The sequence below is a fragment of the Bombyx mandarina genome, chromosome 21 (genome assembly GCF_030267445.1).
Source record: "Bombyx mandarina strain Sakado chromosome 21, ASM3026744v2".
NCBI lineage: Eukaryota > Metazoa > Arthropoda > Insecta > Lepidoptera > Bombycidae > Bombyx > Bombyx mandarina.
The window spans coordinates 2643056-2668602 of record NC_143227.1 but is presented as its reverse complement, the minus strand read 5'-3'; the positions used below and the strand labels follow the sequence as shown (position 1 = coordinate 2668602).

Below are 25547 nucleotides of genomic sequence, written 5' to 3'. Positions count from 1 at the left end.
AAACCATTGTTTATATTTGTTGGCTTCAATATTCGAATAGGTATTGGTCTGCCGGTCTTCAGAAATAATAATGATAATGATTTTATTCAATTCTCTTAAAATACAAACACGTACAAGAATTTATAACACTAGTATAATGGTATACATGGATTTTTTATGAGGTACACAATAACAATATTCCCTGACTTTTATGCTAGGAAAAGCAGTGTTATGAAAGTCAGTGGTTCAGTGCTAGGTCACCAGGTAAAGTAAGTTAGCCAGGAAGAGTGATCTGTAAGAATGTAGTACATACTGTTTACGTACGTAAATGTTTATCAGTTTAGTAATAACCTGCAAGGGAGGATTCATACCAAAATAAATATCTTTAAGTATAGGTACGGCATGATCAAAGAACTTTGGTCTTAATTAGCATCTAGAATGAGATTCCGGAATGGATTTCAGGTTCGGGATTGAAAAATAAGAGGAGAGGAGATTGTTTTATTGATAGGTGGGTGGACAAGCTGGTGTTATGTGGTTTTACTGGAGCCATAGACTTCAACAACGTAAATACGGCGACATGCCTTGAGATATGAAGTCGTCGTGGCCTAAAGGATAAGACGCCCGGTGCATTCGTATGAAGCGATGCACCGGTTTTCGAATCCCGCAGGCGGGTACCAATTTTTCTAATGAAATACGTACTCAACAAATGTTAACGATTGACTTCCACGGTGAAGGAATAACATCGTGTAATAAAAATGAAACCCGCAAAATTATAATTTGCGTAATTACTGGTGGTAGGACCTCTTGGGAGTCCACACGGGTAGGTACCACCACCCCGCCTATTTCCGCCGTGAAGCAGTAATGCGTTTCGGTTCGAAGGGTGGGGTAGGCGTTGTAACTATACTAAGACCTTAGAACTTATATCTCGAGGTGGGTGGCGCATTTACGTTGTAGATGTCTATGGGTTCCAGTAACTACTTAACATCAGGTGGGCTGTAAGCTCATCCATCCATCAAAGCAATAAAAAAAAAAGAATTTTAAAGTATTAGTTTTTACAGTACAATGGCGGCCCCACCATTCAAACCGAAACGCATTTCTTCTTCACGACAGAAATAGGTAGGGCGGTGGTAGCTACTTGTGCGGACCCACCACTGGAAGCAATAATTACACAAATTATTTATAAACTATAATTTTAGCGAGTTTATTTTTTATAATAAGATTTTATTCCGTCACCATGTAACTCAATCGTGAACATTCGTCAAGTACGTACATATTTTATTAGTAAAATTGGTACCTAACTACGGGATTCGAACATCGGAACAGTTGCATCGCTTGATAAGAACCTCTCGGGGCTCAAACCAGGAGGCATTGCTAACACTGGCCCTAGCAAGAGCAGTGCTTCGCAGAATCTACCACCGGATCGGAAACGCGACCCCCTGAGAAGATCCGGCGAGAAACTCAGTGGGCTTCAAAAGATACGATTAAGAATGAGATTATATAGTTATATCAGTGAAACAGCCGAAAGCAATAGAAACTTTACAAAATCTTGTCTCATCATTTACAATGTAAAACTCCAAGACATTTTTCGTCACAAAACACTTTTGACTACACTTGACACTTTTCACCAGCTTCGTTGGCTTGGTAATCGATGAGCTGTCAATTTGTTACGAGCTGCGGGAAGCTACAAGATTATTTTTTACTGGTTCCAAAGTTTTCATTGAACGAAAATTTGTTTTGGCTGTTATGGGAAGAGATTTTGTAAAGTCAACAGAACTTTTCTTCGTTTATTTTTCTTCGTTTTCCCTTAGAAATCCAAATATAAGATGGATCCCTATTTACATATTATTATGTATGTATTTACATATACAATATGAACATAATTCTCACGACCAATATGTGAGAGGAGATGCAAATAGGAAAAACTTATTTTTAACAACAGGCTTGTGGGCCCGGGAATTGCAATAAAGAGGACTATAACATTTTAATTATTCCATTCCTGTATTTTACTAATGTCAACTACTAAGGACTATTCAAGCATTAAATAAAAATTCACAATGGACTACATCAGCTGAATATAAAAATATATTTATTATATAATACATCAAAAGTTTTTTTTCTGTGATTTGTCTTATATTGTATAAATAACGATCGGAAATCAGTTTGACGTAACTTTAATAAGTAACTTAATCATAATTTTATCAGATAATGGCTGTATTATCGATCCAAATAGGCACTTTCAATTTTACGATAACATGGCCGCAATACCGCAATTATTACGCATTAAGTTAATCTTCACTGAACAGCTGTTAATAAAACATATTTATTGTGCATAAATTTGTATTTTGGACTATAAGAGATCAATATCATTAAAACAGCGATATGTTAATGAGGGGGTTTGATATTTGGAATTGATTGACATTTTGACAATGGACCATTTACATTTGAGTTCTGGCTTTAAATCTTTAATTTAAGAGAAGTTAATGATGATAGTAAACGAATGATGCAGTATGGCGATTTTTGAGCCCGCCAGGTGTACCTTGCCTATTTTAGCCGTGACGCGATTCCAGTACAAAATGGAAGTTTTTTTTGTTAATGCTTAAATATGTGGACGAGCTCACGGCCCACTTGGTGTTAAGTGGTTACTGGAGTCCATAGACTTCTACAACGTCAATGCGCCACCCGCCTTGAGATATAAATTCTAAGGTCTCAGTATGGTTACAACGGCAAGCCCACTATTCAAACCGAAACGCATTACTGCTTCACGGCTGAAATAGGCAGGGTGGTGGTACCTACCCGCGCGGACTCACAAGAGGTCCTACCACTAGTACAAGCCGTTACACTATTCAATGAAGACTTTCACGTCTCAAAGTCAGTATCAGCATTTGCGTTGTACGTGTCTATAAACTCAGATGAGGCACCCAGTGGGCTGTAAACTTGTTCATCCGTCTAAGTAATAAAAAATATTTAGTCTCAACGCACTTATCGTTGCCAATACAACTTATGAATGTGTTCCTTTTAGGAATATAGATTTAAGTTATTTATTTCTTGTTAGGATAATTTTCATATTGTAGCATTTCTTATAATATATTTTAAATAATGTGAATACTTTTTATATTATTTATTTATCTATATATTAATACGTGAGCAAAAACTTTGTATCCCTTTTGACGAAAATTGCGCGGACGGAGGAGTATGAAATTTTCCACACTTGTAGAGAATATAGAGAAGAAGGGCACAATGCTAATATTTTTTTTAAATTATGCACAAAAGATACATTAAATCAATAAAGAAAACATTACACACACTACATACCATGTATTTGACGCACACACGCATGCATACTATTTATTGTCAAACTTTTATTCTTAACTTTTATTCTTGACGTCTATTGTCAAATTGAGAATACATTAAATATTGTTTGTCTTTGTTAATATTTTTTATAGTGTAGTGTTGGCGAAATTTGTGATTATAGAAGTATAAAATACAATCATAATAGTGTACAAACTTACAATTCCAATTAATTATAGTCGAATTTCGACTACTGCGGGACCTCTTGTAATTTGAAACGACTATGAGCCAAAATTGGGAAAAAAATCCCAACTTTTATGCGAACCAATATTTTTTCAGCCAAACATTACCTCCTCGAGGCTCGTCCCATCACTTTTCTATCGGTACAGAATGGAATATCGTGCCTCTCATACTAACAGTAACTCACATCTACTATAACTCTTAGCGTAAAATTATTGAGGGAGGAAAAAGGCCGGGCACAAACTAACCGTACCCAAAAAGGCAATTTCAGTAACAATCACGAAAAAATAATGATATTACTCTATAAAATTTCGACGTGGGATAAGGGTTTCCGTACACGTTCAGTACCGGTGGAATGCAAAGTTGTAACGCGACCCGAATGTCACGTATTTGGAGTGGAATCCAATTTACTGTGAAACCTTACTTAGGATAGGTGGAACTGAGAAACAAACGCGGTAAATGTGTGACCAGTTTTTGCGCCATAAATAAAGCACTTCGAAGTATTTTTCAAACGTTTCACTGGAAATCTTAATTATGTGGCTGTCTAGAAGAAAATAATAATATGTCCAAAATATCCAGCATGATTACAATCTGAGTAGCTAATCACCAGTAGGACGGATATGCGAGCCTGGCTAACTTATGTATCATCATCAATCCTCTCATCATTAATCTTCACAAAAAATCATCAAATTCTAGATAGATAGTTCTTCTTACTGGCTGTCTTAGCCAGTAAGAAGAACTATCTATCTAGACGAGAACAACTTATACAAAAATTAACCATTTGTTGTCTAGCATTGAATTGAAATCCTGGGATGTAATATCTTAGTTGTAATATGAAAAGGCTTAAAAATGTACTTAGAATATGACACTGGCTTAATAAAAAGAAATGCTCAAACCAAAACTAGCCCTCAAAGTAGGACCTTTCATATATTGTTTATTTGAAACACGTGGCCCATTAAAAGGCTATGATATTTTATCGTGAGGTGAACATTAAAGACCTTGTCCTTTCATTTTTATTGTCCTTCGAGTTCGGTGGGCGCTCTGAATTTTTATGTTGAATTTTATCTGCCTATTTAGACTGGCACAGTTGCCGTTACCCGAATGATTGCCTATTTTGAATTTCAAGTAACGTTCGTGTATCCCCTTCTTGTGCTTCGGTATTTTCCCTTTGAGTTTTTCCGTAGTCTATTTTTCAATGGAACGTTGATTGTTTTTTTTTTTTTTTAAATTGGCAATCATTTTGTTTGTTTTATGTTGGAAAGCTTTATTGGCAATGTTTTCTTTTTGTGAGTATCGGTTCGTTAAAATTTTTAAATTAATAAAACAATTTTATTATCTGTTTCTCTATTTGAAATTTATGGAATGCGGAAAAATAAATAATAAAATCTTAAATACGATCTTGTCTACGCCATTCTGTTTATTTTAATGGCTTTGACACTTCACATCTCTCCACCATCTAAAATATATTAAAAGTACATCTACATTGTATTGTAATTATTTTCTTTCCGCATTTATAGAGCTATGAAATATGTATACGTGTAAACAGGTAGTAAAATATATATATATTTTAAAGGGGGTCGCGGGTTCGTATCCCGCCAAGGGAAGATATTTGTATGATAAATATAAAATGTCTTTTCCAGGGTTATGGATGTATATTAAAATATATATGTATGTGTATAATAGAAATCTTACATTTATTCCCGTTATCTGGTACCTGTAACACAAGTTCTTTACGAACTTATCACGGGACCAGTTAACGTGGCGTGATTGTTAGTAAATATTTATATATTATTTATTTATTATATATATGTGTCATGGATCAGTGTCACGGAGTCTGTCATTAAGTACAAAGAGTAGAGAGAGAGCTCAGTTTTGTATTGTTTATTAATACTGTTAACTCTTTCATTTTTAATATTAATTTTAAAAGAGATTAAGGGCTTTAAATTTTGTTTTCTTGTTATATCAGATAAAACACAATTAAGTCTTTTATAGTTTATTCATTCTGAAATACTCCATATCATTATATATATTATTATATAGGTAGTAGTATATTCTAAAAAAAGGGAAGCCTATATAACGAAATTTCATTTATTATTCATAAATAAATTTAAATATTTCACTAAACAATATTTTTTGTTTTGTATTTTTTTATTGCCTTGGTAGATAGATATAGTCCATCCGATCGCGATTGATCACCGTCTCCCAAGATTGTCATCGAGGCAACAGCGAAGCCTCTGCCTACTGCCACCGTATTTACTGAGGTACACTTTAAATGCTCTTTTACTGGTGGTAGGACCTCTTGTGAGTCCGCGCGGGTAGGTACCATCACCCTGCCTATTTCTGTCGTGAAGCAATAATGTGTTTTGGTTTAAAGGATGGGGCAGCCGTTGTAACTAACTATACTGAGACCACATACAACACAAAATATTTCCATCATCAGATCTCTATAGTGCTATAATTTCAGAGAAAGAAAAAATATCTGAAACTTTCAAAGCGAATCGTACGGGCACACTAATAGGAAGCATTTTGCTTAATCCAATTCCACGAAAACTTTGCTCCCGGATGAATCACAACCGAGCCGCCATGCATTATGTATGAACACGAGACACACACACTCCAATAAACTTAATAAAAACAACAAAAATATCTCGTGCCGAGATCAGAGCGGCCTTGGCGCGGCTCGCCGTTATTGAAACCTAAACACGTTGGTTTTGTGTCGCTTGAAAATCGATTTGCTTTTTGATTCTTTTGAAACTTTTTATTGAAGTGAAAACTTCTTTAGAATCGTTGTGATTTCAAACCGGATGCAACGGAAAAACGACAGGTAAGAGACACAAATACAAAAATGTGTAGGATGAAGCCAGCAAAGAATGAGACAGAAATATACATACTATTTAATACAGCGCCATCTGTGAGATTTTTTAATACTAACGTGTGTATGAAAGCTCTTGTTAATTTAGGATTATACGTGAAATTAAAATATCAATTCGCAGAGGGCGCTACCTTACAATTATTTACTAATGACAAAATTTTACATATACTTAAAACGTTTAGGATAATTGTATTTTAATTTTGGAAGGTTTCACTTCTACCACGTGTGAATTTCACACATTTTGTTTTTTTTTTTTACGCTATCACAGTACACTGACCGGTATATTTGCTTTTATTCTATTCGTTGATAAGCGATTTTAATAAAAAATTTACCATCGAGATCTGATCTCTGATATCTGATATCGATCAGAAGAACGATTGTGGCTTATTCTTCTTTTTCTCCACCTTATCCCACTAGGTGGAGTTGGCACAGCAAATTTTTCTCTTCCACTCTATTCTATCAGCCGTCATCTCAACACTCACTCCTTTCTCTCTCATATCGTCATTCATACACTCCATCCATGTCTTCTTCGGTCGACCTCTTCCTCCTTTACCTTCCTTGCACTACTATTTCCATACATCTCCTAGTCACATACATCTTCTCTCTACGCATCACATGTCCATATCACGTCCGCTCTTTAATTTGTTGATTACCGGGGCTACTTTCACACTTCCTCTGGCTAAATTGAATAAGTACATACATATGATAGCATCAAAAACTCTTTTAGTGTGTCTCTATATAGGAAAATTTGAAGCAGCATCCACGGATTATGGGAGAAGCCTAGTATATAGAAACTTAGTATCCTTGAACGTCATCCAAATATCCTGATTTTATCTGATAATTCCACTGCGGCTGGCAAGGATGACTGAACTGATAGGTATATGTCCTATTAATTTAATTAAAGTTCTTAATACTTAACAAACTGTGAATAACGCAAAATTTTAGATTAAATTACCGTGTGGCACTAAATTAGAAGTGAGTGAAATAAGCGTTACATAAAACAGAATAAACTAAAGTGCAATGTGTGAAAAAGTACATTCGAAAAAATGAGTGAGTACAATTTTAAGCCTTATTTTGGCACGACCGGGCCATTACTGAAACCCAAAATTGCCGGGCACGCTTTCTGCGGCGTTCGAAAAATACTTAGCGCGCTACACCAGTGATTCTCAACCACTGTTCCGCGGCACTTTTGTGTGCCGCCGAATTTCAAAAGTGTGCCGCCAAATTTTGCGAACATATAATTATGTTAATATTATTAAATTATATCGTTTGAAAAGAAAAATATTATAAACATGAATATAATATATTTAAATCCACAAAAAAAAATTATAGTATATTTTGGTTTATTTCGTATATTAAATTTTTTTGATAAACTATTATATGCAGTGTGTTGTAGTAAGTAAATATTTTTTTTTTTTTTTTGTGAGCCGCCAAATTTTGAAATCGTTAAATATGTGCCGCAAAAACAAAAAGGTTGAGAATCACTGCGCTCTACAGTGTTTTAAAATTTCTGTTACGGCCTTCTGTATCGTATAATGCAGTTTAACGGCAGTTAAAAATGATAAATCTTTCGGCATTGCACTTTTATGACCTTGTTTCGTACGATTGAAATCGTAAACGCGCTTCGTTCGTAATAAAACGTACGGAGGCGTGCTAAGTTGCCACTCGGTAGACACGTTAATTCCTATCTGGTGTTCTAATAAAAGCATTTATGTCGATTGTATTAAATGCGGTTGATTTCTAACAACAGCTTAGTTCATTTAGCGATCCAGGAATTGCAGTAATTGTCTTATTAATTTTCGAGAACCTTCTAGACAGTATTTTTAAGGTTTCAAACAATATAAAGTAAAATTGTTTTTGACCTTAGTTCTAGAATTATTTTGTATCGGTATTTTTTTATTGTGTTACTAGACAGCTGACCGTACGGAAACGTGATGGTGAGAGACCCCCATAGACACAGCCCACTGAGTTTCTCGCTGGATCTAATTGTGATAGAACGTCTTATGAGCCCGCACGGCTAAGTACCACCACCCCGCATTTTTCTGCCAATGCGTTTCGGTTTCAAGGGCCGGGCAGCAGTTGTACTGTTAAAGCCTCATGTCTCGAGGTGGGTGGCGGCATTTACGTTGTAGATGTCTATGGGCTACGGCTACCACTTAAAACCAGGGGGGCCGTGAGCTCTTCCACCTATCATGGCTATAAAAAGAAAAATATCTTCTTATTGGGTCGCAATTCTGATCCGGTGGTAGATTCTGCGAAGCGCTGCATTTGCTAGGGCTGGTGTAAGCAAATTCTCTCAGGTTGAGCCCGTGAGCTACTTATCCATCCGCATGAAGCTGGAACAGATCCTTAGACTACCAGTGAATAGGTAGTGGAAAAAAGTATCCAATGCTCATCAATATCAGCAATGGAACTACAAATTAATCACCTACCGGTGAATAGGTAGTAGGAGGTCTCCAATGCTCATCAATATCAGCAATGGAACTCCAGATTGATTGATGGCCGCCTACATCATCGCCTACGCCTTGGACATCACAACTGAAAGATGCAACCGAACTTTATACAAATGGATTGGGTGCCTTAATTGTATTATTTAAACCTTTCTCTTATAATTATACGCAATCTGGACGCTAATTTAATCCTTAGACTGTTAAGGACGGATTATTTCAAATGAAGCTAGGAAACGGATTCAGGCTTCAACAAATACTGTTAATAATAGTAATATGACATTACCCATGAGTACTAACTGTTGAGTTACGTCAAATGACTGCCAATATCAGCTAAAATCGATTGTGAGTTTCACCTCGACTCCACGCCGCCGAATGATAATTGCCAGAACAGCGTTCAACCCGAAAACACGTGCGGTTTTAACCGAATCGGATCCGACTCAGTGATGCCAAAGGTAATCGGACGGCGAGCCAAAACCGCGGATTTAACGACGCGTATTTGTAAAGGTTCATTAGTTGTGGTATGTTGGTGCATTTGGTTTTGGGACACAAACCAATTTTTTTTTGATAATGTCTGATTTTGTATATAACTAGTATCCACTAAGAATAGTAGCGACAGTAATTTATAATTGGTGGCAAAATAGGTTGTGGGCCACAACGGCTGTTATGTTACGGATTAATTCAAGGGTTACAAAGTAATCATGTATTCCTGTCTGAAGGATACGATTATATTTTATCCGATGTAATTAAGTTCTGATCACTATTTTACAATATTTTAATGTGAGCTGTCAACATTGACAACGAAAGACATCATTCTACTTCGTAAAGTTAAAATTTTTCTTCGACTACAAACTTCATTTCGCGATATCTTGAACTGCCAAATCACTAGTTTAGTGCTTGTTGGATGCAAGTTTCGTCGACGGATAGACTTGGAAGTTCCGAAGCCTGCTGCACTCGATAAAAGCGGAGGCAGTGCAACTTACAAGCGAGAGCTTTGAATAACGATTGAAATTTGAATTGTTGAATTTTTAATTCCGTAACTAGACTCTTGTACAGATTATCTAACCGTTACCGTTGAAAATTAGCAATATTTCCCAATTTTTAGATTACGGTGTTTGATTTTGTAAGAATAAGTTGATTTAAAAATAGCGTACAGTGATCGAATCCAACAAAAACTAATTTCATAGATGAGCAGAAGCGCTTACGGCATGCCTGGTTGAGCCACTTTCATGCCGCCATCAATTTTGAGAAGTAAATTTATATTTCACCAGAATAGGCTGTAACAAAAAAGCTAACTTCCGAGATCGTTTCCAAAACTATTCAACCCATTATCAGATAATGCGCCTATTATTTATTATCCATTAACCTAATCATTTCCAGTCATTCGCAGACACAGAAATCAGGAAATCACTAACCAACTGATTCTGATCAATCCAACTTTACATAACGCCACTCTGAACAATTATCTGTCAGTGGCTGAGGTGGTGAGGACCTTAGACTTGAGATCCATTAATATAAGGGCCCTCCACACGTTCCTCGTACAATTACAATGGCTTTCTTTGTCCCTGCCGACGGGTATTAATTGACAAATCGTTCGCCCTTTAATTGATGGTTCAGTTAAAAGCAGACGCGAGTGACACACGACTTGAAAGAATGGAGGGTAATGCAACCAGCATTCGTTGGCTCGTAAATTGATGTTGCCCGTTTGTTGCGAACGTTAGAGATTAATTTGGTTTCGATAATTTTTGGTGATGCCCAAAAAATTAATTGGTTTCTGTACAACATCTCTGTTATAGTAACACTTTATAAACGAAGCTTAATTTTAAATATAGGGCTAACAATTAAAAAACTCTATCTTGATTAAATCTGGTTGCCTTTGTTAGTAAAGATTTATTAATCAATCTGCCAAACTTTTCGTGACTTTTGACTGCATTACTTTCTTAGCGTTTAAGCTGTGTCGATATAAAATATATCGCAGGATACGAATATGTCATCTAATTTTTTTGTCATTTAATTTAAAACAATTTACTCCTTAACTGTCCAACGCTAAACTATAGTTTGTTCCGTTCATCTTTTCTACTAGTTCAATCTATACCGCTTTGGAATTGACTTTATCTTAATGTCAGTTTGTTTGCTGATCGCTTAGTAGTATTGAAGTCGTCGTGGCCTAAAGGATAAGACGTCCGGTGCATTCGTATGAAGCGATGCACCGGTGTTCGAATCCCGCAGGCGGGTACCAATATTTCTAATGAAATACGTATTCAACAAATGTTCACGATTGACTTCCACGGTGAAGGAATAACATCGTGTAATAAAAATCAAACCCGCAAAATTATAATTTGCGTAATCACTGGTGGTAGGACCTCTTGGGAGTCCACACGGGTAGGTACCACCACCCCGCCTATTTCCGCCGTGAAGCAGGCGTTTCGGTTCGAAGGGTGGTGTAGCCGTTGTAACTATACTGAGGCCTTAGAACTTATATCTCGAGGTGGTTGGCGCATTTACGTTGTATATGTCTATGGGTTCCAGTAACCACTTAACATCAGGTGGGCTGTGAGCTCGTCCATCCATCTAAGCAATAAAAAAATAAAAATAAAAAGTATTCAAGATTGAATTGACAGAAACATCTCCTAACTAGACTCGTAGTATTATACCGCGTTAGTGTTTTCTGTGAAATATGCATTTATTGATATGTGTTATCTGTTCTATTTATATATGATGAATATAATAAAAAAAAAAATAAAAAAAAAATGCAGCCAATTGTGTGAAAAAAAAAAAAAAATTTAGTGCGGACGATGACTCAACTCATTTGCGAGACTTGATTCAAGCAAAATTTTCGCCGTTTCCTAAGTTCCTCAACATCGTTCACATAAACGCACAGAGTGTCCCAGCCCACTATCGCGATCTCTATGTTGAATTATATTATTTCATAGTATTATACGAGTACTATGTACTGCATTAATTGAAAAGCATATATGAATACATATTTTGTGTAAACATTTTTTTTTTTTAGTTTATATCTATCCACCCTTACTTAAGTTGTTAGAGAATGTTTTAGGCATTAAGTCCGCTACATTTGTCCATAAATTTTCATTAATAAGTTATAGAAGCGGTACCAAAGCCTTAGTTTAAAAGCGCTAAAGATCACAGCTATATAAAAAAAAATACACTCAATTGGTTTTTACAATGGAAACACTTATGAGTTCTTCACGGGAAAAATGAGCATCTGCCTGCGCGAAATGTATAATAAAAAGATATAAAACCAGTCTACTTCTTAGTCGGATACAATTGCCAGAGTGGTCGTGGTTGCTCTGACGATGTTCATCTAGAAAATAACACCAGTGGAAATAAATGATCATGACTTGAGTTTCAAAAAAGTTGTCCTATTGCGAAAATATTTACGTAAGAAATCTAATTATAAAAACGCTCGCGAAATCACCCGTCTGTGTGTTTGTGCACAAGAGGCACATTTCTAGAGGTCGCTTTGCTTTTTATGTGGAAAAGGCCATGAGCTTGCTTCAAAATTGAAAAATGCGGAAAATGTTAATCTTGAAAAATAAAGATTTTTTTGTACCTAACCAGTAACTTAATAATATTATGTTAATTAACCAACTGTATTTTTTTTATTGCCATTGTAGGCATTCCATCATACGTCGCATTGAATGGTGAGTACCTACCACTTATGACCATCAGTAATGCCCAGGGAACAGGTAAACTACTGTCTGCTGCTGAGGAGTCTCTTCAAACCACTTTTAAAGAAGGACATATGACAGAGCTTGGAAAATACAGCGAAGATAAGTTTTTTACAAATTCGGATATTACATGACAAAAAAGGTACGTATATAGCTCTCGCTGATTGCTTTAAACATTACTAAACCACTGTACCATAAAGTTCGGTTTCAATACCCGGTCGGATTTTATTTACCTGTCCTTGTCTCATATGTTTCTGTTTCGTGCACACATATGACAATACAATTCATCAAACCGCCCGACTGGTCTTGATAAAAACTGTTATTCGTTATGTTATTATTATATTACAGTTTGAAACAATCGTATAAAACTGCAAAGGCAAAATAATCGGAAATTTTCATAAGAACATGTGTCTCAATTTAAAAAAAGCGAAACTTTCAAATGCTCTCCCAGACGCGTGGTAGACAAATATGCCCCGGACAGTAAAAAGGCCCAACATGAAACTGTGATAACTCAGGATAGAAATTTCTGGCGCAAAAAAATCAAGAAAAGAAGAAGACGTTTCTCCATAGTAGGAACTTATTGGAGCTGAGGCACACAACTTTGATAATTTACTTCAATGATGTCATATATACTTCGATAGAGCGTTTGATATCAAACTATTCACTAATCCGCACTTGTTATTACAATAAATTTAATCTTCCGAACTCTTTCAAGTGTTCAATCTTATAGAACCGATGAAAGTTATACGAATCATTTAAATGAGCAATTCTGTATTCAATCGTGACTTGTAATGAACGAAGTTCGGTTAAATAGGTTGTTTTCTTCTTTATACTAAAACTCAGTTTTCAGCGGTTACAGAAATCTTTATAGTATTGGATGGAATTTTATTGGAACTGGTTTTATATGCTTGTAGAGGCAAAATGACATTAGTATGCTAAGTCAAGTGCGATGGAAGGATGGAATCAAATGTTTTTGTTTAATATTTTTATTCTTTTTACTTTGTTTAATTACCTTTGTAGGCAGACGGGCATACGGCCCACCTGATGGTGAGTGGTTACCGTCGCCCATGGACTTCAGCAATGCCAGGGGCAGAGCCAAGCCGCTGCCTACCGCTTAATACTCTCCACAAGCCTCATTTGAAGAAGGACATGTCATAGCGCTCGGGAAACACCGTGGAGGGGAGCTCATTCCATAGCCGGATGGTACGTGGCAAAAAAGATCTCTGGAAACGCACTGTGGATGACCGCAGTGGCTCCAGGTAGTATGGATGAACTCTACTCCGGTGGCGGGCGGTGCGATGGTAAAAACGAGATGCTGGTATCATCTCGAACAATTCCTCAGAGCACTCCCCATGGAACATACGGTACAAAATACAGAGGGAACCGAAGTCCCTCCGCAGACCCAGAGGCTCCAATGTATTAGAATATGGACTTCACTTCTCAAAGATTGTATCATATTAAGTATTAAAATAAAATCTTCTTTAGCACTGTTGTGACTCATTGAAACAACATAGGGACACTGAGAAGAGACGGACGTATCAATACACATACATCTATTTAAGTACCATTTTTTATTTTTGGCAGAAAGAAACGGGTAAGGTACCCGTTCTGTGGAATTATATCTATGCGAGCTCATAATACGCGCTACCAGTACCTACTTACGCAAATTTTGTTTGGGTAAGTAGGTACTGGTAGAGCACAAGGTAGGGCGCTGGTGCACAAGGCATTAAAAAAAAAAAAAATAATAATAATAATTAAAAAAAAAAAAAAGCATTGAGCTGAAATCTATACTAACATATAAATCTACAGTAGTTTTTACGGATGTTCCGTTATAACTACTGAACCATGCATCCGATTCACTTGAAACTTGGTATCCATGTAGAAAATACATGTACTTAATGGATAGGCTAATATTCATATGAGTGTTGGACTCCTTAATAATAATGACAATAAATATCAACTATTTTTTTTTTTTTTTATTGCCTTTGTAGGCAGACGGGCATACGGCCCACCTGATGGTGAGTGGTTACCGTCGCCCATGGACTTCAGCAATGCCAGGGGCAGAGCCAAGCCGCTGCCTACCTACTAGTAACTAGTAACGGACGGCATCTGTTACAAGTGACAAATTGCATTACAAACTAAAGCCCGACAGGTGGTATTCCGAATATACATTCCCATCCATGGGACTGTAATATAGTGCACGCTATTATGTACCGTATCGCCTAGTGTTCAAGTATGTATCTCGATAGTAAAAATCAAAGAATGATTGGATATTAGTAGGAGCAGGTCAGTGATGCCCGATCACTACCGCTTTTTTATTATAGGCCTAACTGACTATTTACATAGAAAAAGAACGTTGCGTATTTACATAGAATAAAATAAAAAAAAATATGTAGAAATCCCGGAAAAGCTGAACCGCATTAGTGACAAAATCAAGAAATTTAACAAACTACATCAAAGATAAACATTTAGACCGTCTGATGCTTAAAAGGTCCGATCGATGAAAGATCTCGAATATTTTGAGGTATTTCTTCGAATCTGCGATATATATTTTTCTACTTGTGCTCTCAAACCGGAGTTTTGCTAACACTGGCCCTAGCAAGAGCAGTGCTTCCCAGAATCTCCCACCGAATCGGACCCACTAATAAGATTCGGCGAGAAACTCAGTGGGCAGTGTCTGTGGGTGTCTGCGATAAATAAAAAATAAAAACTCTTCCATTTATGTAAGCCAGTAATATTCCGATGAAACGTCAGTGACATCCATAAAATTCATCGTAATGGGACTCGCGTATAGGCCTTATTAATTGCTTTAACAATGAACACGCAATGAAAGGGTTACGTAATAGTATAACATGTTTTACGACTACGGCTCATTATGAGTAACATAATATTTTTATGTGAGAAAATACTGAAAATAGGAATGTTTCTTATAATTACATTAATGTACATTAAATTAAAAGAGCAATATATATAAACGTGCGTAAGGTATATTCTAAGATCGCATAGGAACGTCTGGTGGGATCAAGTTTGCGGCAGAAATAGATAGAATCACCATCCCTCGTACGTCCTAATTTGAAGGGTGGGTCAGCTGTTAAGAATATATTCATTAAAGGTTTTCTTATATACCTAGTTAATCTAAATTCTAAACAATCAATAAGTTCAATTTACCAAAACTATATTTGACCATTTAATTACTAGAGAGATGGCGCGACATCGTGAGACGCATCAAGTCTGCCCCTTCCAACACTACATGACGATCACGACCACTCTGTCAAGAGTGAAACGATTGAGAAGAAGAAGAATTATCTAAGCGATTATCCCAAAAAAGTTATAAAATTGGACACAACTTAGCAATGGAAACAAAAAAATACGAAATTCTACTTCAAACACTATATCACTGGCGATCATTTATCAGAATATAACTAGTGGGGCGGAATAGAATACATTCGATCGGACATTTTCGTTGTACGAGATTTTTTGTTGGAGATTTGTCTGCTTCCTGTTTTATATGGCCGTGTGTACACTTTGCGATTTTTCAGTCACTGCTTTTTATGTGTGCGTATGAAAATGCTGACTAATTTATTCTTTACTAGCTGACCCAACATAAATGATTGCTCTCACTCTGCGAAACATCGTGCCACATGGCGTCGCATCGCGAGAGCATCGGTATCGCAGGATCCGACTGATGCATGACCACGACCACTCTGTCAAGAGTGTACGAATAGGAAGAAGCTGACCCAGCAAACTTCGTAGTGCCTCAATCGATAAATAAAAGACCAAAACTTTTGTCTAGAATAAACTTAAAACAAACAAAACGAATCCGTCCGACGGGGGACACATCAAAGGGAAAACCAAAATTGTTATTTTTATTTAATTCCGAGTATTTTCGTATTTATCTACCTTTTAAACCTTCCCTGGACTTTCACAAATAATTCAAGACCAAAATTAGCCAAATCGGTCCAGCCGTTCTCGAGTTTTAGCGAGACTAACGAACAGCAATTCATTTATATATATATAGATTGGTGTTAGTACTTACCATTGTCACTTTATGGATTAAACAAAACAGATTATACAAAATCAGATAATTAACAATCCTCATACCTTTATTTTGTCTGACAGAATGAATTCGCAAAAAACCGTACATGCATCATTGATTATAAAAGACTTAGTACCAAGGCACTCGAAAGCGAGGAGCATACAGGAAAAACAGACGCTCTCCAACTCCATTTACAAAGTTTCGGAGGCTATGGAAACAGAATACCAATGCCGATACTTGAATTTGCTGACAGATAAATTCTCGGAAATCGATAATACGCTATGGACATCTCTTTATATTATCGTAAAATGAGTTTTCGGACTGATTGGCCAGTATAACCATTTAGCAAATAAATTAGTGTTTTTCATGGTATTTTGATAGTATGTACTTATGATTTATAAATACATACATATACTATATACATATATAAGTGACATAAATATTGCTATATCACTGTAGATTCTGGGGCAGGTCTTTTATTTTAAATTATTTGTAGAAGGAATTTGTGTAATCGTAAAAGTCGAGAATAGGACATGGCTATTCATAAATACACATTTGCCGCAGAAATATCGTGTTTCCATACACGTAATTGACATAAATAGATATTTGGGCGTGTAAGAAAAGTCACTCAGTCTGCGCTCACAACATTCAGATAACTGGAGACGCAGCGATTTTTCTCCGACCTAGCTTCTTAGCGGGCTATACCAAGAGGCGTGGGCATTGTCTCGGTGAGTCTTGAGAATGCTGAATCGCCGGTCGTCTTTGATAAGTGGCGATGGTGGAGTTTACACTAATCTCAACGCTATCCAAACTTTAGCCCTTTGTTATTTATTTATTTGAGATTGTAATGGATTAATGTAAAGGAAGAGCCACGGGTTTTTTTATTCAGCGTAGCTTTTATATACGCAGCAAATATCTCGAAGATCCCCACAGACCAGACGAGGCTCCGACCGCAAAAAAAACACCCAACTTTCTCCTAGTTCCTTTAGTTGATCAACAGCAGGACAGACTATTATCGTATAAAATCCCCGAGCCCTGTTTCAAAGTCACACTTTATGTACTAAAACACGTAAAGCTTTTTGCATACATTACCGAGTTCATGGCTAGCTAGTTGAAACGTCATTAAAGTAGATAGTCTACACAAGCGATGCCTGAGTCGTAAGAAAGTTGATAACTTATTTGTCGTGGAGTGTACCGGCGCGTAACTTGGCACTTCGCATTATGAAGTGTATACTTAGAAGTTTACTTAAGGCATGTTCGCTAACGTGAATACGTATGTTTTATTTGGTAGGTTGTAGGTAGATAGAAATAATAAAGGACGCAGAGAAATAGAGGGTGTTTTGAGAGGAGAGTTCTTGTACATTTTTGATAATTGTTAGATCGAGTGCTGAAAAACTGTGTTCGCATTCAAAGTCCACCGGGTCTTAAGTGGTCACTACAGTCCATAAGCATCAATCAGTTGAATGCCGCTACCCATCTTGAGACATGAGTCCTGAGTCTCAGTTTTTACAGTACAACGACTGCTTCATCCGCATTACTGCTTCACGGCAGAAACATGCAGGATGGTGGTACCTACCCGTGCAGGCTCATAAGACAAGCTACCACCACTAATCGCGCGATGTAGGTCATTGGTTCCCTACGTGGCGGACTGAAGAATTTTGTCAATTTCTTTTACTAGCCCCTTGGATTACTTAACTTTGCTTTCTTTCGTTTTTTCATTCATTCTCAGTATTTTCGGATTCGTCTTTTTTAGAGTTCGCCAGACATTCCGGAGCCTTAGTAAGAAGATCGAAGATAGAAATCGATATAATTATTTCACTGCGCTACCTACTGAACTACATGATAGGCAAAGGGTTATACCTTGCAGCCTATCAAAAAACTTGTTTAAAACTCGGCAAATATCCTCGAATATAAAACTTTCTTCTAAAGCACCGTTTCCATCCATAATCTCTTATAATTGAAGAAACTCAACTGAATCACGGAGCAACTTTAATCCTTTCCTTCTAAATTACGTCTCCGTGACCGAACCGAAAAAGGAGAAATTCCAACTTTCAATAATCACAACTGCAAAAGTTTTCATATAAAAACCTTAACAAAGTATTGCCGTCCATAAAACCTCGTTCGGTAACTTCGACGTCTTATTCCGGGGCCGTAAAGTGCCGAGTCCTGTGACAAATCATTTTATGTTCGCAAAACATTTTTGTTTAGGTTTCACTCTTGTGTCTTCGGATGATGGGAGGCTTTGCCGTTTTTAAAACTCCTGTTAAGCAATGGTCCGCAATCAGATAAATTCGTTAGAGAACTTTAGAAATAAAATCGACAGCGAGGGTTGAAAATATAAAGCCGTCGGCCTTGTGTTATTTTTTAATTAAATTTTTTATCATCTCTCATTTCGCTAAAACGGAGGTATATTTCAGTTATAAAAGCATTTCTGCTGGAATTTTTGCTCAAATTTCGCTCATATGAAAGATGATTTCGTGAATCAAGTGTAATGTAATGGGTGAACTGTTTTTTTCCTATTTCGTTTTGAATAAAAATAAGTTTTATTAATCTTTTTTAGAAGAACATATTATAATAATATTTCTGTCATCAAGCCACTGTTAATGTAGTTTTTGTTTTTTCTTTACCTAAGGATAGTTTAGTTTTTTTTTTTGCTTAGATGGTTGGAAAAGCTCACGGCCCACCTGATTTTAAGTTGTTGCCGGAGCCCATACACATCTACAACGTAAATGCGCCACCAACCTTGAGATACAAGTTCTAAGGTCTCAGTATAGTTACAACGGCTGCCCCGCCCTTCAAACCGAACGCATAACTGCTTCACGGCAGAAATAGGCAGGGTGGTGGTACACCAGTGAAACAAACAAACTATGAACAAACATCATTTGAAAAAACTATACGATATTGAATACGAGTAACCGTGAATGATATGATTCGATTTTCAAAAACGATTCGATTCGATTCAAAAACGATTCGATTTTATTTGCAAATAAAAACTATTGTTATACCTAGTCAGGTCATAAATTCTGTCACATGTTTAATGTAAAATAATTGAAACAAGTTTATTCATTATATAACCATTCATATACCAAAATGAACTTAACAAAACATAGATTCTTATGACACTAAAGTTTATTCAAAATGTCCTCCGTGATTTTGAATACAGGCCTTCAATCTGCGCGGCCAGTCGTCTATCGCAGCACGAACGAGGTCCATGTCAATATCGGCGGCTGCCTTAATCAATGATGTCTTGAGTGACTCCAAATTGGGATGAGGCTTTGAGCACGCCTTTTCCTCCAAGTGTTGCCATATCTTGTAATCTAACGGATTCAAATCTGGACTGGAGGAGGGCCAGTCTTCGTGCCGGATGAAGTCGATTTCACGCGCCGCCAGCCAGTCTTGTGTGCTCTTCGCTCTATGAGCTGGCGCCGAATCTTGTTGGAATACCCAGTGCCTGTTATTGAACATGGTATGAGAAACAGGTTCCACAAGGTTCGTCAGGACTGTATTTTGATACACAACTGCATTCGTTTTTACACCTTTCTCACAAAAATGTACCTCTGTTAAGCCCCATTAAGAAAACCCCCAATCATACCATGAGCGAGGATGGAAAATGACCTCGTTGGACACGCGGAATACGGTTGCTCACTTCTTCACTACTGTGTGCGTACACCTTATCATTTTGTTTGTTGTAGCTCTCTTCTACGGTAAAAATTTTTTCATCCGAAAAAAGAATTTCCCGATATTTTTTTCCCGCGTACCGCTTCAACAAAGCGCGGCATCTCTTCAGTCTCAGGTCCATTAGACGAGCATTCAAACGATGTCCTGTTTTTCTTCGATATGCCCGAAGCCCTAAGTCTTCATTTAACACCCTTTTCACCGTGGTTCTGCTTAACCCCATCTGAAGGGCCAACAGTTTCTGCTTACGTTTGGGATTTCTTTCAATTCGCGCCTTCACAGCTTTTATCACTGCTGGAGTCCTAACAGACCGAGGGCGGCCACTTCTTGACCTGTCATCTACACTAGAGTCTTCATTGTATCGTTTGATGGTACGATAAAAGAATATTTTGGTTAAATTCAAATTTTTCAGTATGTTAAAAATTTGAATTGGCGCGTAACCGCAACGATGCAACGCAATAACTGCAACACGGTCTTCTTTAATCGTCCACTCCATATTTAAAAATGATTAAAATTCTAAAAGTATACATTTTTATTTTCATGAACAATTCGAAATTCGAATTCAATAAACTTTTTTGTGGCCAGCATTCTAAAAGAAAAGTTTTTACTGTGTGACAATACTTATGACCTGACTAGTTGTTTGCAAAAATATAATCGCGTTTGTCTATCATCCATCGCTCACGAAACACCCCGCCACCAGTAATTGAACAAATTTATACAATCTGAGTATCTTTCAACGATAAAAATAAAGATAAAGAAACCTTTATTAACAACCTTAATTGATATTTAGGTACATACTATTCATTTTTTTATAGGTATCCTTTTTTTTCTTTTTTTTCTTTCAACGATATTATTGGCTTATTAGCCAAGCTGCGCTAGAAATTATTAGGATTAATATATTAATGAAAAGTGCTTTTAAAAAGGGCTATGCAAGATTGCCATTGTCCATATCATATTATACTCTATATAATTCTTGAATACTGCAAATATGATATGAACGGACCCTAATTATAATTCCAAAGAAAAGAAAAAAACAAAGGGTTTGGTTACTTAAAAAAAATACGCACAAAATGATAACAAAGAACAATAACAATTAACAAGAGTGAGTCAACAATACACCGGTCCAGCTCATTAGGGCTGACCAATTGCGTGAGATTACGGTTTTTCCTATGTTTTTTTTTTTACTTACAAGACCATTGCCGTTTACTTCCCTGATGCGAAACTTATTGTCTTTTGTTTCATTATGTTTTTGTTTGTTCGTTGATGTGGCTCCACATAAATGAAATAAAATGAATATATATATAGTAGTAGCGAGATTATTTCTGCTGTGATTATGTCTGGTTGCTGCAAAAATACATAGCCGTGGCTATTATTCTATTTTCGGATCCGATGAGGTCAACATATGCCTCAAGACGGGTAACAGTATTAATGTTATGATGTCTCTGAACCTTTATAGCTCTATGTCTCATGTGCTGAAATCATCTATGCATATAATAAGACAATAGAATCCCGGGCGTCTGTCTGCATATTGAAGAGAAGCAATAAAATAGAAAGAAGGTAACTAGAGAAGACTAATAGAATATAAACCCTATTTCTGCCTTGAAGCAGTAATGCGTTTCGGTTTGAAGGGTGGGGCAGCCGTTGTAACTATACTTGAGACCTTAGAACTTATATCTCAAAGGTGGGTGGCGCATTTACGTTGTGAATGTCTATGGGCTCCAGTAACCACTTAACACCAGGTGGGCCGTGAGCTCCTCCACCCATCTAAGCAATAAAAAAAATAAAATAAAAAAAACCAGTAATTTTCAGAATTGTGTTCTGTCTGTTTGATTTTTCGTGTATGTCTCAAGAACCACTGGACTGATTATGAAGCAGTTTTCAAACAACGGTAAGCATATCAAAATTCAGAGACTTTATTTCATTAAAATCGGATAATGCAAATGGAAGTTAAACCGAGGTAAATCAAATTATTATTTAAATATTTTTGTTAATAGTTATATATACATTTTTAGTAGACATTCAAATTATTATACGAAAATAGCTCGGTCTGTCTGTCCGTTCTGAGTTCACGCCCAACCATTTTTTGTAGAAATTCGGAATAGAAATAGCCTAGTTCTGAAAAATAATAAATAGGCTTCCTATCATTCGATTGGTCTGAAAAAATCTCCGCCCAATCAATTATCACTTTTAAAAATACTTTTCTTGTATTTCTATGATTAGTGGATTGCCATCGCAAAGCTTTGTATTCGATATTTTGTATTATTAAAGGCTGTATGGTGAATAAAAAAACCTTATTAGTCACGACAAATAAAAATATATTCTAAAACTGAGGTGGACATGCATGCCAAGTTCAGTTTTTTTTATTATTGCTTAGCTGGGTGGACGAGCTCACAGCCCACCTGGTGTTAAGTGGTTACTGGAGCCCATAGACATCCACAACGTAAATGCGCCACCCACCTTGAGATACAAGTTCTAAGATCTCAAGTATAGTTACAACGGCTGCCCCACTCTTCAAACCGAAACGCATTACTGCTTCACGGCAGAAATAGGCAGGGTGGTGGTACCCACCCGCGCGGACTCACAAGAGGTCCTACCACCAGTAAGTAATCCTAAAAGTATAACGTTTGTAAATATGTAATATCGTATGTATCGTTAAATATGTAATTATTTATATAACAATCGGAAAGCTTCTCGTAGAATAAGGACATAAACAGAATCCCGTTTAAGTAGTTTTAAGACTTATTTCTTTGCAAACTTGAACTACTTAGCTTTTGCTAAACTTTTATCGAACAAACTCGGTACACGTGTATCAAGATTTTTTTGTTAAAAGTAAACAACTTCTAGAACTTGAGCGTTTTATGTACTACAACCAAAGATGTGAGTATAAAATTCATCTAATATAAATATATTTAGTGCTAAAAGTATTTAATGGTGGTAGGGCATCTTGTGAGCCTGCACGGGTAGGTTAAAGGACCTGTTTATGTAAAATGTATATTTTACATGAAGTGTAAAAAATAAATAAATAAATATAAATAAATAAATTAATTAATTAATTACTTAATTAAGTAAACTCATGTAGATATCTATAGGTTCTAATAACCACATAATGCCGGGTGGGCCGTGAGCTCGTCCATAAGTCTAAGCAATAAAAACAGTTTATAAAAATTATACATAGAAAATTCAAATTAAATATCAAAGCGAAAGTTCTAAACGCAATCAATAATAAAACACTTGAGTAGCAAAACTATTCAAAAGAGATCCCGGGGCAACACCAAGCGAACAGCTATAATTAATTCAGGAAGCATCAGCGAATGACCCAGTGGGGTTTGCTTTGTGAACTCCAAATATTGCTGAGCCCGAATGCTGCCTTAATTACCTCCAGCCGCGAACTGAAAAATCTTCGCTTTCACAGTCCGCCATGGATTTATTTACTGGAAACATTTTGCTGACTTGATGGAGCTTTTGAAGTGCTTCGACTAAAATTTATTGAAATGTTTGTTTCTGTTTTCGCTCCAACAATTCATAAGTAGTTTGTTGTGCTAAATGGAAAATTTGTAGCCGTATACATGACATTCCCAGATTTTCTTGCAATGATATTTTTTGTTGATTAATGTCGCTAGATAAAATAACTTATCTTGAATTAATTTATTTTATGAGTCTTAACATAGCGGCTTTGCTATTTCCTCTTAAATTACATAGTGCTAATCAATATTCCGCCTTTCAGACTTTGCAAAGGGAGTTAGCGGCTCCAATTTCTATTACGGTTATTAATATATTAATATATTTATTGATTCTGTTTTCTGAAAAGATGTTCAATAGAGATAATTTTTTAATTTTTTTTTTATTGCCTATGTGGGTGGACGAGCTCACAGCCCACCTGGTGTAAGTGGTTACTGGAGGCCATAGACATCTACAACGTAAACGCGCCACCCACCTTGAGATATAAGTTTTAAGGTCTCAGTATATAAGTAGTTACAACGGCTGCCTCACCCTTCAAGCCGAAACGCATTACTGCTTCACGGCAGAAATAGGCAGGGTGGTGGTACCTACTCGTGCGGACTCACAAGAGGTCCTACTACCAGTGGACTCAAACTTGCCTCAGACTCAATCACACATATCGATAAAGTTATACAATTTGAATTGGCCGTAGCCTAAAAGGGTAATAGTCCCAGTCTACTCGTACTAAGCGATGCAACTATATCAGTATTCAAACGCCACTTTTTCTAGGGAATACGTGGTAAACACGCATTCACGAACAACATCCACGACGGAAGAATAAAAATATCAAGTCACGAAAAACCATAACGTGCTTTTATCTATATATTAATACGTGAAGCAAAAACTTTGTATCGCTTTTTACGAAAATTGCGCGGACGAAGGAGTATGAAATTTTCCACACTTATAGAGAATATAGAGAAGGAGTGCACAATGCTAATATTTTTTTTAAATAATACATAAAATATACTTTAAATCAATAAAGAAAACATTACACTACATACCATATATTTGACGCACACACGCATGCATACTATTTATTGTCAAACTTTTGTTCTTGACGTCTGTGGTCAAATTGAGAATAGATTAAATATTGTTTGTCTTTGTTAATATTTTTTATAGTGTAGTCTTGGCGAAATTCGTGATTATAGAAGTATAAAATACAGTCATAATGGTGTACAAACTTACAATTCCAATTAATTATAGTCGAATTTCGACTACTGCGGGACCTCTAGTTTGTATAAATTTACATATTTAGTGGTGATAAGATGTGTGGAAACTCACATATTTAAACACCGACATTGTGCCCATTTCTGGTGCGAAGCAGTCAGCCTTCAGGATTGGAAAAGTAGTATAGTCGTTATACAATACTTCAACCTCATGTCTCAAGGTGATTGTCTCAAGGCATTCACTTTCTAACTTCTAAGGGTTTCGGCCTCTACCTTACACTAGATTGGCCTGAAGCTTTTCCCACCATATTTAAAATAACAAATTAATAATATTCGAAACCAGTCTGTGGGTTTTGAGGTTTACCACGGCAACACTGGTCGCGAATTGACGGGGCATTCGGGATATTTGACACTTCTCAGTCGGAAAGATAAATGCGCGTATCGGTCTCGCTACGGTATTTCATCATCCTATGCTTTCCTTACCACATCCTCACCCTGAAACCTCCTATCCTAAAGGATACGACGTGATTCGATGAAGTCATCGGTTCTGGTGAGTGATAAGCTAATATTTTATTAAGAAAATACATACGGTGTCCTCGTCCGCGGTGTGCGCGGTGTGGATGGTAGATGAGTGGACGAGCTCACAACCCTTCT

General features: G+C 36.6%; 1 protein-coding gene across 2 annotated transcripts in view; it reads right to left on the bottom strand.

Moving 5' to 3' along the window:
• Positions 1-25547, bottom strand: part of nAChRalpha1 (nicotinic acetylcholine receptor alpha1) — a 277216-nt gene that overhangs the window by 217241 nt on the left and 34428 nt on the right. The window lies entirely within an intron of this gene.